Consider the following 17,599-nt stretch of genomic DNA (forward strand, 5'->3'; position numbering starts at 1 on the left):
AGTGATGCCTTAGTGTGTAACAATCATTTTAATGTTGCAACTGGTAAAGCTGTAGTAAACTGTAACGTTATATGCTTTGTTCTGCTTGGTCGTTTTATCTATACATACATTTTTTAATTATATTTTGTATTAATTACTTGAATTATTAGCTAGTCTGAGACACAGGTTATTCATATAAAACAACTATATATTTGGCACTTTATTTTTATTGACAAAAGACTGACTTACTTTGCGAATTTTGATCCAAAGTTAATCAATGAATGTTATCCTGTTCTCCAGTCCCAATTCGCAAGTCTCTGGGGGGAGGTGACTCTTGACGTTTATTGGTCAATTCTTGGTTAGTTACTAGACTGAATCATGGTAGCGATGAGAGCCGCGATTGGCCATAAGCGTACGAATCTTGGTTGCAGCAGGGAACGTGATTGGCTGTCATAACCAAGAATAGTATGAATCTTGGTTGCAGCAGGGAACGTGATTGGCTGTCATAACCAAAAATAACCACGATTAACAGGCGACATGAAGCACCACTGGCCCACCTGAATGTTTGGGCCAGTAAACCTAATTTTTACTGAATTCAATTTCATCAGGCTCAACAGAGGGAGCTCTCATTTGCCTCGCTAAGGGGGTCCAGTTTCCTCCGATTCCTGCGATGGCATAATAGACACTATAAACTGGGGGCCTGCTACAAAAACCTTCGAGATGGAGGCCTCACATGTTGGGGATCTCGTTTTTTTTCATGTTAAGTTGTGGTGTTGTTAGGATATTCCTACAGAGCCTGTGACAGTTTCTCAGCAGAAGAACTGGGATCCAGGGCCAGAGACGTCTGCAAAAAACTGCTATAAAAACCTTCGAGATGCAGGCCTCACATTTTGGGGATCTCATTGGTTTTGTTTTCATGGCAAGTTGTGGTGTGGTTAGGATATTCCTACTGAGCCTGTGACAGTTTCTCAGCGGAAGAACTGGGATACAGGGTCAGAAACGTCTGCAAAAAAACTGCTATAAACCTTCGAGATGGAGGCCTCACATGTTGGGGATCTTAAATTTTTTGTGTTCATGGCAAGTTGTGGTGTTGTTAGGATATTCCTACAGAGTCTGTGACAGTTTGTCAGCGGAACATCTGGGATCCAGGGTCAGGAGTCAGTGACGTCTCCTCTCCTGGAGGAAAATACAAGTATTAGTGGTCTTGCTGCAAAATCTGGTAGAGGCCAACAGCCGGGCTTGAGGGGCAGGCGTCAACAGACCTTCCCTGGTGGTCTAGTGGTTAGGATTCGGCGCTCTCACCCCTGTGGCCCGGGTTCGATTCCTGGTCAGGGAATGAGCTTTTGCCCACCACCGGAGGACGTGATTTTAAAATGCCAAACTACGAACTCAAGCGCTGAAGCTCTCGTCGAGAAGCACGGCCAAGGAAATGTTAATGTGTGAAAAAGACCTCCTTCGAGCCGGAGTCGAACCAGCAACCTAAGGATTGCCAACGTGCCACCTACAGTCCTCCGCTCTACCAGCTGAGCTATCGAAGGGACACTGATTGGGGACTGAACCTCAACATATCACGTTGCTGAAGCTCTGCCACTGGCTAAAACTGCTACTGGCACAGACATACGTGCTGGTTGTTTCGATTAAGTGATGCAAAGGCAACCCAATCTTCTCATACCGGGAGTCGAACCCAGGCCGCCTGGGTGAAAACCAGGAATCCTGACCGCTAGATCATATGGGATCTTCTTTCCACCTGGAGCAGGCCCTTTTGCTTTTAGTGTGTGACCGCCCCCTTTAAGAACATGGGAATGATCCGAAGGGAATGTTTACTGAATTCAATTTCATCAGGCTCAACAGAGGGAGCTCTCATTTGCCTCGCCAAGGGGGTTCAGTTTCCTCCGTTTCCTGCGATGGCATAATAGACACAATAAACTGGTCGTAAAGCAAGGTCCTTGTGACAGTACTCATGCAATGCATTTGAAAAGACACATAGTATTGTATGGTAACCGTTATCCTACTGACAAAGCAGCCTATTGTTGAACTGTCAATTTTTAATATTTCTCAACCAATCCAATAATATTATTAACAAAAACTATGGGATAATAAAAGGAAATAATAAAACGGCTAAGGGCTGACAGCGTAGTAAAAGAGGCAGAACGAGACAGCCAGGAGTCGAACCTAGAATCTCCTGATCCGTAGTCAGACGCGTTATACATTGCGCCACTGGCCCACCTAACTGTTGGTATTTGACTGGGAAGAGGCCGGCCATGAAATCTACTTTTTCTCATGCTATTACTGTAACAGACCTGGAGCCAACATCAGGAAGGGGTCAGATGAAGGGCCTGCTACAAAAACCTTCGAGATGGAGGCCTCACATGTTGGGGATCTCGTTTTTTTTTTTCGTTGTTAAGTTGTGGTGTTGTTAGGATATTCCTAGAGAGCCTATGACAGTTTCTCAGCAGAAGAACTGGGATCCAGGGCCAGAGATGTCTGCAAAAAACTGCTATAAAAATCTTCGAGATGGAAGCCTCACATTTTGGGGATCTCATTGGTTTTGTTTTCATGGCAAGTTGTGGTGTTGTTAGGATATTCCTACTGAGCCTGTGACAGTTTCTCAGCGGAAGAACTGGGATCCAGGGTCAGAGACGTCTGCAAAAAACTGCTATAAAACCTTCGAGATGGAGGCCTCACATGTTGGGGATCTTAAATTTTTTGTGTTCATGGCAAGTTATGGTGTTGTTAGGATTGAAGGGTTGGTCAAAATCCCTTGCCTCTTCAAATACATCTATAATCATATCCTTTTGAATGCTTATATACTTCCTTTATAAAAATCAATAATCAAATATATTCATTATCACATAATAATTTGTATATTCTTTGTGCTTGTGAAATTATATTGTCTTAAATGCATGTGATGTAAGCAACCAGTTTCTTTTAGGTGCATTCCAATCTTACTTTGAGATTGCACGCAGTACACGCAGGACACGAAGGCCACGTAACCCACAAGGCCGTTTGTCTCTTTCTCTGATATCAGTAGAGGGTCCTAAAGGCAGCGTGGACACATATGATTCTTCGCTGGACATATGGTCAAGCTATATTGAGCGTTACTATATCGAACTTTAATTGTTGTATTAAAATGTATTCTTTCCAGTATATTTCCTTCCTTCGGAGTAAATGCCAGTGATCTGTTTTTCTCCCAAATGAGTGAATGTTTTAGCATTATGTTTTGGTATACTTAACTGATAATAAGGAGCTCAGACTCTCTTCAGCCTTGATGGGAGCTGTTATTTGCTAGTGTCTGTTATGTGTGTGTGTGTGTGCGTATGACATTCTATGTAGGTTCTGGACGTTCGGACCAGACACCCCGGCGCCCTTCTCTAACCTGCGAGGCCACCACAGACCTAAATCTAATGAGTGGACGACAACTATCTTGACTAATGGCGATAGGCACCCCTATCTCCTCACATGTGTTAAATTGTTTAGGCTCTTAATGTTTCTTAGCCAATGAGAATCATTCAACCTGTAAGCAATGACGTAGCTTAGACCTTGGAAATGGTATAACTGCTGTGATCTTTGTAACTGTAAGCGGGGCGGCCTACGAACTCCTGTGCGAGTATTGAAGCTGACTTCTGCTGATGAAACTGCAAACTATCTCCAGTAAATATTTTCTTTAATTTTTTATAATTCTGACTCTGGGTCTTCATTCTTCATATCTGGTTCTGGGTCTTTAACTGTACACCCCTTACAGGATATTCCTACAGAGTCTGTGACAGTTTCTCAGTGGAAGAACTGGGATCCAGGGTCAGAGATGTCTGCAAAAAACTGCTATAAAAACAGTGGCGGAGCCAGAGGGGGGTCCGGGGTGGCACTGGACACCCCTGACATGCGATTGGCCACCCCGGTTGCCACCCCAAAATTTTATTTGCTACTGGCAGTTGCTGATCGCCGGCAGCGCTGCGCTCGCAGTTTTCAAACAGACGAGCAGAGGACGAGAGATGGTTGCAAGATACCGAACTTCACCGAATAAGAAAACATCATATTTGAAGTAAGCTTTTAAGGTTTAGCATCAGGGTGGTTTGCTCCCAATAGCCTACATTAGGTCTAATACACGCATATACAGTACCTTGCCTTGTGTACATTACAGCAGGCTATACAAATGTTCTAGCTAATGTGAGGATAGGAGATCAAAACTCAGGCAAAGAAGAGCAGAAACAAGCAATATCATAATGCGATCACTATAGGACTATGAAGCTTTTTGGGTGTAGGTTGTTGATGGACCCGATCTACTGTGTTTTGATCATCATTATGAATCTGATCTAGATGTAGTCTTTGATAAAAATGCGATTTTCTCCGCTTTTTGCTCATGTTGCTTTTTATGAAACTTGCCAACATTCAAGTCGTGAGCTTAGAATTATACGGTTCTATCTCCACTTTTGGTCGAAATTGAGTTTTTGACATAATCTTATCCACTGGGTGTTTATTAATGCCTGTGTGGGGTTATTTTTGTAAAAAAAAATATTTTGTTAGTAGTTATTAATAAAATAAAAAGGTTCCATCTCACAAAACAGGAGGGATGTAAAAACTTTGATGCTCAATTTCTCAGAACTACCCTAAACGGAGATAGAACTGTATAATTCTAAGCTCACGAAGTGTTAATTAAAAAAAAGATGCACGAAGCTAGAATAACATTATTTTTTAGTTTTTGTTTTAAAAGCACAGGGTTTGTTCTTTCTTTTGGTATGTTCAGATATTCATACAACAAAATATTCTGGGGTGCCATGAAATTGTGAAAATTACCAAAACCACATTTTTTTTATACTGGCGAGAAAGAGTTAAATGTTGGTAATTGGATGATTTTTAGAATTTTGAATATGATTGGAATCATATTTTAAATTTGTCATATTTTTGAACAGGGTCAATTAAACAGGAAAAGAAAGGGAGAGATTTTTAAAAAAAATAAGCACAAACATAGTCCAGTCATTTTATGAAAAAAAGGTTGAACAAATTGCAACAGAAGCAAACTCAAATAATTTTGTATCCTCATTATGTCCTGAGTAAGGAAACAAAGTCCCTAAGAATCCCATTAGGGGAAAGTTTCGAAATCTGTTTCTGGGGATTCACTTTTTATTTTACTTACCTTTTGTCTTCTGCATTCTCCTTACCCTTGTCTCCTGTTCTTCCCTTAGACTCGTCCCCCAGAAACAGTCGCACAGACCCAGCCCCAAACCCCATCTCTGCAATAATTAGAAAAGGCTGGTTTCTAAAGTACTTCTTCCTGCCTCTATGTATTAATGTACATGGGTAGTAGCCTAAATGTGTTCCATTCAGACCTTAACATTTAGTATTTTACTGTGTCAACAAGATTCAACAAGACATTTTCACCAGGCTAGACCCAATGTTTAGATCTGTTGTGGTATTTATGCAAATTAGCACATACGTAATTAGATTATGCACCGTTTGTCCATCTTAACAAACAATTTTAAAAAACTTGGAATACATTTTTTTTTGTCTTGATGTAAGTAATCAACTCAGTAATTTTGAATAGGCGTATGAATAGGCTACATTTGTGTTTTTTTTTTTTCTAAACTTTCCCTAATGGGATTCTTTGGGACTTTTTTTCCTTACTCAGGACATATTGAGGATACAAAATCAGTTGAGTTTGCTTGTTGCAATTTGTTCAAGGTTGACCCCCATTTTGGCTTAAAATGACTGGACTAACAGGCAGATCAGGTGCAAACAGCCCCCCAGCCCTTGCATCACCACTGGCTAGTCAGAGTCAGTGTGGTCAGACTTCAGAACCAGCAACAGGTCAGAGCATCTACCAGACACAGGCAGTCAATCACATACCCAATTCAGGAATTTAAGTTGAGATGATTTTGCCAGATTAAAAGGATAGTTCACCCAAAAATGAACACAAAACAAATTATTATAAATTAAATAAATAGAATTAGAATTATTTTAAATTATTATAAAGAAAGAATTATGTTGTATTTAATCTTCCCAGGATAAGATTTTATATTGATGGGCAATAAAATTGAGTAACTTTTTCAAGGAAATGTCTGCTTGATGCCTGCTATATCTAATAAAAGATCAAATAAAATATATATATTTTTTGTTGTAAATGTGAGTTTTTTTGTAAATAAATGCAGCAGTTCATAACATACACATGCGATATCTTATCTCCTTGGTGCTTCAGCTTTGTTTTCTGCAAATATTTTGGATGTTCAACACTTATAGACACAAACAGAGTGACCCAATTCCTTCCACAAGCTTTTTCACTCTGTGTGTGTGTGTGTGTGTGTGTGTGTGTGTGTGTGTGTGTGTGTGTGTGTGTGTGTGTGTGTGCATGTGTGCGTGTGTGCGTGTGTGCGTGTGTGCGCGTGTGTGTGTGTGTGTGTGTGTGTGTGTGTACTGTGTACCCCTGAAAGTAGCAGTGGCCACCCCCTGGCCACCCCATGTATAAAACTCTAGTTCCGCCACTGTATAAAAACCTTCGAGATGGAAGCCTCACATGTTGGGGATCTTAAATTTTTTGCGTTCATGGCAAGTTGTGGTGTTGTTAGGATATTCCTACAGAGTCTGTGACAGTTTCTCAGTGGAAGAACTGGGATCCAGGTTAAGAGACGCCTGCAAAAAACTGCTATAAAAACCTTCGAGATGGAGGCCTCACATGTTGGGGATCTCGGTTGCTTTGTTTTCATGGCAAGTTGTGGTGTTAGGATATTCCTACAGAGTCTGTGGGTGCTTCTCATTCCTTATTTGTGCATCCTCGTTTCCTTTCCTCGCTTCCTTTCCTCGTGTCTCAGCTCCACCCCCTGTAGGATGCGAGGGAAGGCTGCTAGGAAAGAAAATGAGGACGGGGGAATCGAATGAAAACCTTTTTTTATACATTGGAATAGCCTACTTGATCACTCGAGCGTCACTTCATCGCGTCTTCAGCAGCGCTCAAAGGATCGTTGTTGAAGTTTGTTTAAGAAATTCATAATGAATAATTATAAACCAAGATACCCTGTTGAAATATGTGAGACGTGTGGATTATATAAACTGCAAAGGTAAAGTATAAATTAAAACGATTGTGATCGATGTGAAGGGGGAGGAGAATTGATACGTGCGTCACGTTTAGTCTATAAAACACTTCCGCATAGGATACACCTGTGTATCCTTGCTCATGACTCCTCTGAAAGCCTCCTCACTCCTCGATCCTCGACTCCTCAAGGTGCAATTAGAGAATTGAGATGTCGTTAAAGATGGCTGAGCTCGATCTGTGTCCGGGTCATAGGATGGAGGACGGAGGAGAGAGGAGACGAGGAGGGATATTAAGAAGCACCCTGTGACAGTTTGTCAGCGGAATATCTGGGATCCAGGGTCAGGGGTCAGTGACGTCTCCTCTCCTGGAGGAAAATACAAGTATTAGTGGTCTTGCTGCAAAATCTGGTTGATGCCAACAGCTGGGCTTGAGGGGCAGGTGTCAACAGACCTTCACTGGTGGTCTAGTGGTTAGGATTCGGCGCTCTCACCGCCGCGGCCTGGGTTTCGATTCCCGGTCAGGGAATGAGGTTTCGCCCACCACCGGAGGACGTGATTTTAAAATGCCGAACTACGAACTCAAGCGCTGAAGCCCTCGTCGAGAAGCATGGCCAAGGAAATGTTTATGTGTGAAAATGACCTCCTTGGAGCCAGAGTCGAACCAGCTACCTAAGGATTGCCAACGTGCCATCTACAGACCTCCGCTCTACCATCTGAGCTATCGAAGGCACACTGATTGGGGACTGAAACTCAATATATCAGGTTGCTGAAGCTCTGCAACTGGCTAAAACTGCTAGTGACACAGGCATACATGCTGGTTGTTTCGATCAAGATATGCAAAGGCAACCCAATCTTCTCATACCGGGATTCGAACCCAGGCCGCCTGAGTGAAAACCAGGAATCCTGACCGCTAGATCATATGGGATCTTCTTTCCACCTGGAGCAGGCCCTTTTGCTTTTAGTGTGTGACCGCCCCCTTTAAGAACATGGGAATGATCCGAAGGGGGAGGCCTCACATGTTGGAGATCTTACATTTTTTGTGTTCATGGCAAGTTGTGGTGTTGTTAGGATATTCCTACAGAGTCTGTGACAGTTTCTCAGTGGAAGAACTGGGATCCAGGTTAAGAGACGTCTGCAAAAAACTGCTATAAAAACCTTCGAGATGGAGGCCTCACATGTTGGGGATCTCGGTTGCTTTGTTTTCATGGCAAGTTGTGGTGTTATTAGGATATTCCTACAGAGTCTGTGACAGTTTGTCAGCGGAAGATCTGGGATCCAGGGTCAGGGGTCAGTGACGTCTCCTCTCCTGGAGGAAAATACAAGTATTAGTGGTCTTGCTGCAAAATCTGGTAGAGGTCAACAGACCGGCTTGAGGGGCAGGCATCAACAGACCTTACCTGGTGGTCTAGTGGTTAGGATTCGGCGCTCTCACTGCCACGGCCCGGGGTTCGATTCCCGGTCAGGGAATGAGCTTTTGCCCACCACCGGAGGACGTGAATTTAAAATGCCGAACTATGAACTCAAGCGCTGAAGCCCTCGTCGAGAAGCACGGCCACGGAAATGTTTATGTGTGAAAAAGACCTCCTTCGAGCCGGAGTCAAACCAGCGACCTAAGGATTGCCAACTTGCCACCTACAGTCCTCCGCTCTACCAGCTGAGCTATCGAAGGCACACTGATTCGAGACAGAACCTCAACATATCAGGTTGCTGAAGCTCTGCCACTGGCTAAAACTGCTACTGGCACAGACAGACGTGCTGTTTGTTTCGATTAAGTGATGCAAAGGCAACCCAATCTTCTCATAGCGGGCGTCGAACCCCGGCCGCCTGGGTGAAAACCAGGAATCCTGACCGCTAGATCATATGGGATCTTCTTTCCACCTGGAGCAGGCCCTTTTGCTTTTAGTGTGTGACCGCCCCCTTTAAGAACATGCGAATGATCCGAAGGGAATGTTTACTGAATTCAATTTCATCAGGCTCAACAGAGGGAGCTCTCATTTGCCTCGCCAAGGGGGTTCAGTTTCCTCCGATTCCTGCGATGGCATAATAGACACTGTAAACTGGTCGTAAAGCAAGTTCTTGTGAAAGTACTCATGCAATGCATTTGAAAAGACGCATAGTATTGTATGGTAACCGTTATCCTAGTGACAAAGCAGCCTATTGTTGGACTGTCAATTTTTAATATTTCTCAACCAATCCAATAATATTAATAACAAAAACTATGGGATAATAAAAGGAAATAATAAAACGGCTAAGGGCTGACAGCGTAGTAAAAGAGGCAGAACGAGCCAGCCAGGAGTCGAACCTAGAATCTCCTGATCCGTAGTCAGACGCATTATCCTTTGCGCCACTGGCCAGCACTGTTGGTGTTCGACTGGGCACAGGCCTTTCATGACATCTACTTTTTCTCATAGTATTAACAGACCCGGAGCCAACATCAGGAAGGGGTCAGATGTGGGGCCTGCTACAAAAACCTTCGAGATGGAGGCCTCACATGTTGGGGATCTCGTTGTTGTTAGGATATTCCTACAGAAATCTACTTTTTCTCATGCTATTAACAGACCTGGAGCCAACATCAGGAAGGGGTCAGATGAGGGGCCTGCTACAAAAACCTTCAAGATGGAGGCCTCACATGTTGGGGATCTCGTTGTTGTTAGGATATTCCTACAGAGCCTGTGACAGTTTCTCAGCAGAAAAACTGGGATCCAGGGCCAGAGACGTCTGCAAAAAACTGCTATAAAAACCTTCGAGATGCAGGCCTCACATGTTGGGGATCTCGTTGTTGTTAGGATATTCCTACAGAAATCTACTTTTTTTCATGCTATTAACAGGCCTAGAGCCAACATCAGGAAGGGGTCAGATAAGGGGCCTGCTACAAAAACCTTCGAGATGGAGGCCTCACATGTTGGGGATCTCGTTGTTGTTAGGATATTCCTACAGAGCCTGTGACAGTTTCTCAGCAGAAGAACTGGGATCCAGGGCCAGAGACGTCTGCAAAAAACTGATATAAAAACCTTCGAGATGCAGGCCTCACATGTTGGGGATCTCATTGGTTTTGTTTTCATGGCAAGTTGTGGTGTTGTTAGGATATGCCTACTGAGCCTGTGACAGTTTATCAGCGGAAGAACTGGGATCCAGGGTCAGAAACGTCTGCAAAAAACTGCTATAAAACCTTCGAGATGGAGGCCTCACATGTTGGGGATCTTACATTTTTTGTGTTCATGGCAAGTTGTGGTGTTGTTAGGATATTCCTACAGAGTCTGTGACAGTTTCTCAGAGGAAGAACTGGGATCCAGGGTCAGAGACGTCTGCAAAAAACTGCTATAAAAACCTTCGAGATGGAGGCCTCACATGTAGGGGATCTCGGTTGCTTTGTTTTCATGGAAAGGTGTGGTGTTATTAGGATATTCCTACAGAGTCTGTGACAGTTTGTCAGCGGAAGAACTGGGATCCAGGGTCAGGGGTCAGTGACGTCTCCTCTCCTGGAGGAAAATACAAGTATTAGTGGTCTTGCTGCAAAATCTGGTAGAGGTCAACAGACGGGCTTGAGGGGCAGGCGTGAACAGACCTTACCTGGTGGTCTAGTGGTTAGGATTCGGCGCTCTCACCGCCGCGGCCTGGGTTCGATTCACGGTCAGGGAATGAGCTTTTGCCCACCACCGGAGGCCTTGATTTTAAAATGCCGAACTACGAACTCAAGCGCTGACGCCCTCGTCGAGAAGCACGGCCAAGGAAATGTTTATGTGTGAAAATGACCTCCTTCGAGCCGCAGTCGAACCAGCGAGCTAAGGATTGCCAACGTGCTACCTACAGTCCTCCGCTCTACCAGCTGAGCTATCGAAGGGACACTGATTGGGGATTGAACCTCACCATATCACGTTGCTGAAGCTCTGCCACTGGTAACAGACATACGTGCTGGTTGTTTCGATTAAGTGATGCAAAGGCAACCCAATCTTCTCATACCGGGAGTCTAACCCCAGCCGCCTGGGTGAAAACCAGGAATCCTGACCGCTAGACCATATGGGATCTTCTTTCCACCTGGAGTAGGCCCTTTTGCTTTTAGTGTGTGACCGCCCCCTTTAAGAACATGGGAATGATCCGAAGGGAATGTTTACTGAATTCAATTTCATCAGGCTCAACAGAGGGAGCTCTCATTTGCCTCGCCAAGGGGATTCAGTTTCCTCCGATTCCTGCGATGGCATAATAGACACTATAAACTGGTCGTAAAGCAAGGTGCTTGTGACAGTACTCAAGCAATGCATTTGAAAAGACGCATAGTATTGTATGGTAACCGTTATCCTACTGACAAAGCAGCCTATTGTTGGACTGTCAATTTTTAATATTTCTCAAACAATCCAATAATATTAATAACAAAAACTATGGGATAATAAAAGGAAATAATAAAACGGCTAAGGGCTGACAGCGTAGTAAAAGAGCAAGATCGAGCCAGCCAGGAGTCGAACCTGGAATCTTCTGATTCGTAGTCAGACCCGATATCCATTGCGCCACTGACCCACCTAACTGTTGGTGTTTGACTGGGAAGAGGCCTGTCATGAAATCTACTTTTTCTCATGCTATTAACAGACCTGGAGCCAACATCAGGAAGGGGTCAGATGAGGGGCCTGCTACAAAAACCTTCGAGATGGAGGCCTCACATGTTGGGGATCTCGTTGTTGTTAGGATATTCCTACAGAGCCTGTAACAGTTTCTCAGCAGAAGAACTGGGATCCAGGGCCAGAGACATCTGCAAAAAACTGCTATAAAAACCTTTGCGATGCAGGCCTCACATGTTGGGGATCTCATTGGTTTTGTTTTCATGGCAAGTTGTGGTGTTGTTAGGATATTCCTACTGAGCCTGTGACAGTTTCTCAGCGGAAGAACTGGGATCCAGGGTCAGAGACGTCTGCAAAAAACTGCTATAAAAACCTTTGAGATGGAGGCCTCACATGTTGGGGATCTTACATTTTTTGTGTTCATGGCAAGTTGTGGTGTTGTTAGGATATTCCTACAGAGCCTGTGACAGTTTCTCAGCAGAAGAACTGGGATCCAGGGTCAGAGACGTCTGCAAAAAACTGCTATAAAAACCTTCGAGATGGAGGCCTCACATGTTGGGGATCTCGGTTGCTTTGTTTTCATGGAAAGTTGTGGTATTGTTAGGATATTCCTACAGAGTCTGTGACAGTTTGTCTGCGGACGATCTGGGATCCAGGGTCAGGGGTCAGTGACGTCTCCTCTCATGGAGGAAAATACAAGTATTAGTGGTCTTGCTGCAAAATCTGGTAGAGGCCAACAGCCGGTCTTGAGGGACAGGCATCAACAGACCTTCCCTGGTGGTCTAGTGGTTGGTATTTGGCGCTCTCACCACCGCGGCCCGGGTTCGATATTCCCGGTCAGGGAATGAGCTTTTGCCCACCACCGGAGGACGTAATTTTAAAATGCTGAACTACGAAGTCAAGCGCTGATGCCCTCGTCGAGAAGCACGGCCAAGGAAATGTTTATGTGTGAAAAAGACCTCCTTCGAGCCGGAGTCGAACAAGCGACTTAAGGATTGCCAACTTGCCACCTACATTCCTCCGCTCTACCAGCTGAGCTATCGAAGGCACACTGACTGGTGACAGAACTTCAACATATCAGGTTGCTGAAGCTCCGCCACTGGCTAAATCTGCTACTAGCACAGACATACGTGCTGGTTGTTTCGTTTAAGTGATGCAAAGGCAACCCAATCTTCTCATACCGGGAGTCGACCCCAGCCGCCTGGGTGAAAACCAGGAATCCTGACCGCTAGACCATATGGGATCTTCTTTCCACCTGGAGCAGGCCGTTTTGCTTTTAGTGTGTGACCGCCCCCTTTAAGAACATGGGAATGATCCGAAGGGAATGTTTACTGAATTCAATTTCATCAGGCTCAACAAAGGGAGCTCTCATTTGCCTCGCCAAGGGGATTCAGTTTCCTCCGATTCCTGCGATGGCATAATAGACACTATAAACTGGTCGTAAAGCAAGGTGCTTGTGACAGTACTCATGCAATGCATTTGAAAAGACGCATAGTATTGTATGGTAACCGTTATCCTACTGACAAAGCAGCCTATTGTTGGACTGTCAATTTTTAATATTTCTCAACCAATCCAATAATATTAATAACAAGAACTATGGGATAATAAAAGGAAATAATAAAACGGCTAAAGGCTGACAGCGTAGTAAAAGAGGCAGATCGAGCCAGCCAGGAGTCGAACCTGGAATCGTCTGATTCGTAGTCAGACGCATTTTCCCTTGCGCCACTGGCCCACCTAACTGTTGGTATTTGACTGGGCAGAGCCGTGTCATGAAATCTACTTTTTCTCACGCTATTAACAGACCTGGAGCCAACATCAGGAAGGGGTCAGATGAGGGGCCTGCTACAAAAACCTTCGAGATGGAGGCCTCACATGTTGGGGATCTCGTTTTTTTCATGTTAAGTTGTGGTGTTGTTAGGATATTCCTACAGAGCCTGTGACAGTTTCTCAGCAGAAGAACTGGGATCCAGGGCCAGAGACGTCTGCAAAAAACTGATATAAAAACCTTCGAGATGCAGGCCTCACATGTTGGGGATCTCATTGGTTTTGTTTTCATGGCAAGTTGTGGTGTTGTTAGGATATGCCTACTGAGCCTGTGACAGTTTATCAGCGGAAGAACTGGGATCCAGGGTCAGAAACGTCTGCAAAAAACTGCTATAAAACCTTCGAGATGGAGGCCTCACATGTTGGGGATCTTACATTTTTTGTGTTCATGGCAAGTTGTGGTGTTGTTAGGATATTCCTACAGAGTCTGTGCCAGTTTCTCAGTGGAAGAACTGGGATCCAGGTTAAGAGACGTCTGCAAAAAACTGCTATAAAAACCTTCGAGATGGAGGCCTCACATGTTGGGGATCTCGGTTGCTTTGTTTTTATGGCAAGTTGTGGTGTTGTCAGGATATTCCTACAGAGTCTGTGACAGTTTGTCAGCGGAAGATCTGGGATCCAGGGTCAGGGGTCAGTGACGTCTCCTCTCCTGGAGGAAAATACAAGTATTAGTGGTCTTGCTGCAAAATCTGGTAGAGGCCAACAGCTGGGCTTGAGGGGCAGGAGTCAACAGACCTTCCCAGGTGGTCTAGTGGTTAGGATTTGGCGCTCTCACCGCCGTGGCCTGGGTTCGATTCCCGGTCAGGGAATGAGCTTTTGCCCACCACCGGAGGACGTGAATTTAAAATGCAGAACTATGAACTCAAGCGCTTTTGCCCACCACCGGAAGACGTGAATTTAAAAAGCCGAACTATGAACTCAAGCGCTGAAGCCCTCGTTGAGAAGCACGGCCACGGAAATGTTTATGTGTGAAAAAGACCTCCTTCGAGCCGGAGTCGAACCAGCGACCTAAGGATTGCCAACTTGCCACCTACAGTCCTCCGCTCTACCAGCTGAGCTATCGAAGGCACACTGATTCGGAACAGAACCTCAACATATCAGGTTGCTGAAGCTCTGCCACTGGCTAAAACTGCTACTGGCACAGACAGACGTGCTGTTTGTTTCGATTAAGTGATGCAAAGGCAACCCAATCTTCTCATACCGGGAGTCGAACCCCGGCCGCCTGGGTGAAAACCAGGAATCCTGACCGCTAGATCATATGGGATCTTCTTTCCACCTGGAGCAGGCCCTTTTGCTTTTAGTGTGTGACCGCCCCCTTTAAGAACATGCGAATGATCCGAAGGGAATGTTTACTGAATTCAATTTCATCAGGCTCAACAGAGGGAGCTCTCATTTGCCTCGCCAAGGGGGTTCAGTTTCCTCCGATTCCTGCGATGGCATAATAGACACTGTAAACTGGTCGTAAAGCAAGTCCTTGTGACAGTACTCATGCAATGCATTTGAAAAGACGCATAGTATTGTATGGTAACCGTTATCCTACTGAAAAAGCAGCCTATTGTTGGACTGTCAATTTTTAATATTTCTCAACCAATCCAATAATATTAATAACAAAAACTATGGGATAATAAAAGGAAATAATAAAACGGCTAAGGGCTGACAGCGTAGTAAAAGAGGCAGATCGAGCCAGCCAGGAGTCGAACCTGGAATCTTCTGATTCGTAGTCAGACGCGTTATCCATTGCGCCACTGGGCCACCTACCTGTTGGTGTTTGACTGTGAAGAGGCCTGTCATGAAATCTACTTTTTCTCATGCTATAAACAGACCTGGAGCCAACATCAGGAAGGGGTCAGATGAGGGGCCTGCTACAAAAACCTTCGAGATGGAGGCCTCACATGTTGGGGATCTCGTTGTTGTTAGGATATTCCTACAGAGCCTGTGACAGTTTCTCAGCAGAAGAACTGGGATCCAGGGCCAGAGACATCTGCAAAAAACTGCTATAAAAACCTTCGAGATGCAGGCCTCACATGTTGGGGATCTCATTGGTTTTGTTTTCATGGCAAGTTGTGGTGTTGTTAGGATATTCCTACTGAGCCTGTGACAGTTTCTCAGCGGAAGAACTGGGATCCAGGGTCAGAGATGTCTGCAAAAAACTGCTATAAAAACCTTTGAGATGGAGGCCTCACATGTTGGGGATCTTAAATTTTTTGTGTTCATGGCAAGTTGTGGTGTTGTTAGGATATTCCTACAGAGCCTGTGACAGTTTCTCAGCAGAAGAACTGGGATCCAGGGCCAGAGACGTCTGCAAAAAACTGCTATAAAAACCTTCGAGATGCAGGCCTCACATGTTGGGGATCTCGGTTGCTTTGTTTTCATGGCAAGTTGAGGTGTTATTAGGATATTCCTACAGAGTCTGTGACAGTTTGTCAGCGGAAGATCTGGGATCCAGGGTCAGGGGTCAGTGACGTCTCCTCTCCTGGAGGAAAATACAAGTATTAGTGGTCTTGCTGCAAAATCTGGTAGAGGTCAACAGACGGGCTTGAGGGGCAGGCGTCAACAGACCTTACCTGGTGGTCTAGTGGTTAGGATTCGGCGCTCTCACCGCCGCGGCCTGGGTTCGATTCACGGTCAGGGAATGAGCTTTTGCCCACCACCGGAGGCCTTGATTTTAAAATGCCGAACTACGAACTCAAGCGCTGACGCCCTCGTCGGGAAGCACGGCCAAGGAAATGTTTATGTGTGAAGAAGACCTCCTTCGAGCCGCAGTCGAACCAGCGAGCTAAGGATTGCCAACGTGCTACCTACAGTCCTCTGCTCTACCAGCTGAGCTATCGAAGGGACACTGATTGGTGACTGAACCTCAACATATCAGGTTGCTGAAGCTCTGCCACTGGTTACACTAACATACATGCTGGTTGTTTCGATTAAGTGATGCAAAGGCAACCCAATCTTCTCATACCGGGAGTCGACCCCCAGCCGCCTGGGTGAAAACCAGGAATCCTGACCGCTAGACCATATGGAATCTTCTTTCCACCTGGAGCAGGCCCTTTTGCTTTTTGTGTGTGACCGCCCCCTTTAAGAACATGGGAATGATCCGAAGGGAATGTTTACTGAATTCAATTTCATCAGGCTCAACAGAGGGAGCTCTCATTTGCCTCGCCAAGGGGATTCAGTTTCCTCCGATTCCTGCGATGGCATAATAGACACTATAAACTGGTCGTAAAGCAAGGTGCTTGTGACAGTACTCAAGCAATGCATTTGAAAAGACGCATAGTATTGTATGGTAACCGTTATCCTACTGACAAAGCAGCCTATTGTTGGACTGTCAATCTTTAATATTTCTCAAACAATCCAATAATATTAATAACAAAAACTATGGGATAATAAAAGGTAATAATAAAACGGCTAAGGGCTGACAGCGTAGTAAAAGAGCCAGATCGAGCCAGCCAGGAGTCGAACCTGGAATCTTCTGATTCGTAGTCAGACGCATTTTCCCTTGCGCCACTGGCCCACCTAACTGTTGGTATTTGACTGGGCAGAGCCGTGTCATGAAATCTACTTTTTCTCACGCTATTAACAGACCTGGAGCCAACATCAGGAAGGGGTCAGATGAGGGGCCTGCTACAAAAACCTTCGAGATGGAGGCCTCACATGTTGGGGATCTCGTTTTTTTCATGTTAAGTTGTGGTGTTGTTAGGATATTCCTACAGAGCCTGTGACAGTTTCTCAGCAGAAGAACTGGGATCCAGGGCCAGAGACGTCTGCAAAAAACTGATATAAAAACCTTCGAGATGCAGGCCTCACATGTTGGGGATCTCATTGGTTTTGTTTTCATGGCAAGTTGTGGTGTTGTTAGGATATGCCTACTGAGCCTGTGACAGTTTATCAGCGGAAGAACTGGGATCCAGGGTCAGAAACGTCTGCAAAAAACTGCTATAAAACCTTCGAGATGGAGGCCTCACATGTTGGGGATCTTAAATTTTTTGTGTTCATGGCAAGTTGTGGTGTTGTTAGGATATTCCTACAGAGTCTGTGCCAGTTTCTCAGTGGAAGAACTGGGATCCAGGTTAAGAGACGTCTGCAAAAAACTGCTATAAAAACCTTCGAGATGGAGGCCTCACATGTTGGGGATCTCGGTTGCTTTGTTTTTATGGCAAGTTGTGGTGTTGTCAGGATATTCCTACAGAGTCTGTGACAGTTTGTCAGCGGAAGATCTGGGATCCAGGGTC

The 17,599-nt window shown here is 45.0% G+C and overlaps 10 non-coding genes across 10 annotated transcripts; 2 read left to right on the forward strand and 8 right to left on the reverse strand.

Moving 5' to 3' along the window:
- Positions 1–1,243: 1,243 nt before the first annotated feature.
- Positions 1,244–1,315, forward strand: trnae-cuc (transfer RNA glutamic acid (anticodon CUC)). Its single transcript has one exon. It is a non-coding gene; the product is annotated as a tRNA-Glu (tRNA).
- A 115-nt stretch (positions 1,316–1,430) lies between these two features.
- trnay-gua (transfer RNA tyrosine (anticodon GUA)) lies at positions 1,431–1,517 on the reverse strand. The gene is given in 2 exon segments: positions 1,431–1,466; positions 1,481–1,517. It is a non-coding gene; the product is annotated as a tRNA-Tyr (tRNA).
- Positions 1,518–1,642: 125 nt separating this feature from the next.
- Positions 1,643–1,714, reverse strand: trnae-uuc (transfer RNA glutamic acid (anticodon UUC)). Its single transcript has one exon. It is a non-coding gene; the product is annotated as a tRNA-Glu (tRNA).
- Positions 1,715–7,852: 6,138 nt separating this feature from the next.
- trnae-uuc (transfer RNA glutamic acid (anticodon UUC)) lies at positions 7,853–7,924 on the reverse strand. The gene has a single exon. It is a non-coding gene; the product is annotated as a tRNA-Glu (tRNA).
- Positions 7,925–8,581: 657 nt separating this feature from the next.
- trnay-gua (transfer RNA tyrosine (anticodon GUA)) lies at positions 8,582–8,668 on the reverse strand. Its single transcript is given in 2 exon segments — positions 8,582–8,617; positions 8,632–8,668. It is a non-coding gene; the product is annotated as a tRNA-Tyr (tRNA).
- Positions 8,669–10,753: 2,085 nt separating this feature from the next.
- trnay-gua (transfer RNA tyrosine (anticodon GUA)) lies at positions 10,754–10,840 on the reverse strand. The gene is given in 2 exon segments: positions 10,754–10,789; positions 10,804–10,840. It is a non-coding gene; the product is annotated as a tRNA-Tyr (tRNA).
- A 3,270-nt stretch (positions 10,841–14,110) lies between these two features.
- trnae-cuc (transfer RNA glutamic acid (anticodon CUC)) lies at positions 14,111–14,182 on the forward strand. Its single transcript has one exon. It is a non-coding gene; the product is annotated as a tRNA-Glu (tRNA).
- Positions 14,183–14,353: 171 nt separating this feature from the next.
- On the reverse strand, positions 14,354–14,440 carry trnay-gua (transfer RNA tyrosine (anticodon GUA)). The gene is given in 2 exon segments: positions 14,354–14,389; positions 14,404–14,440. It is a non-coding gene; the product is annotated as a tRNA-Tyr (tRNA).
- A 612-nt stretch (positions 14,441–15,052) lies between these two features.
- Positions 15,053–15,125, reverse strand: trnar-acg (transfer RNA arginine (anticodon ACG)). Its single transcript has one exon. It is a non-coding gene; the product is annotated as a tRNA-Arg (tRNA).
- A 1,683-nt stretch (positions 15,126–16,808) lies between these two features.
- trnar-acg (transfer RNA arginine (anticodon ACG)) lies at positions 16,809–16,881 on the reverse strand. The gene has a single exon. It is a non-coding gene; the product is annotated as a tRNA-Arg (tRNA).
- Positions 16,882–17,599: the final 718 nt, after the last annotated feature.

The sequence above is a fragment of the Siphateles boraxobius genome, unplaced genomic scaffold (assembly GCF_051911475.1).
Source record: "Siphateles boraxobius isolate OS27281-9 unplaced genomic scaffold, OSU_SipBor_1 5, whole genome shotgun sequence".
NCBI lineage: Eukaryota > Metazoa > Chordata > Actinopteri > Cypriniformes > Leuciscidae > Siphateles > Siphateles boraxobius.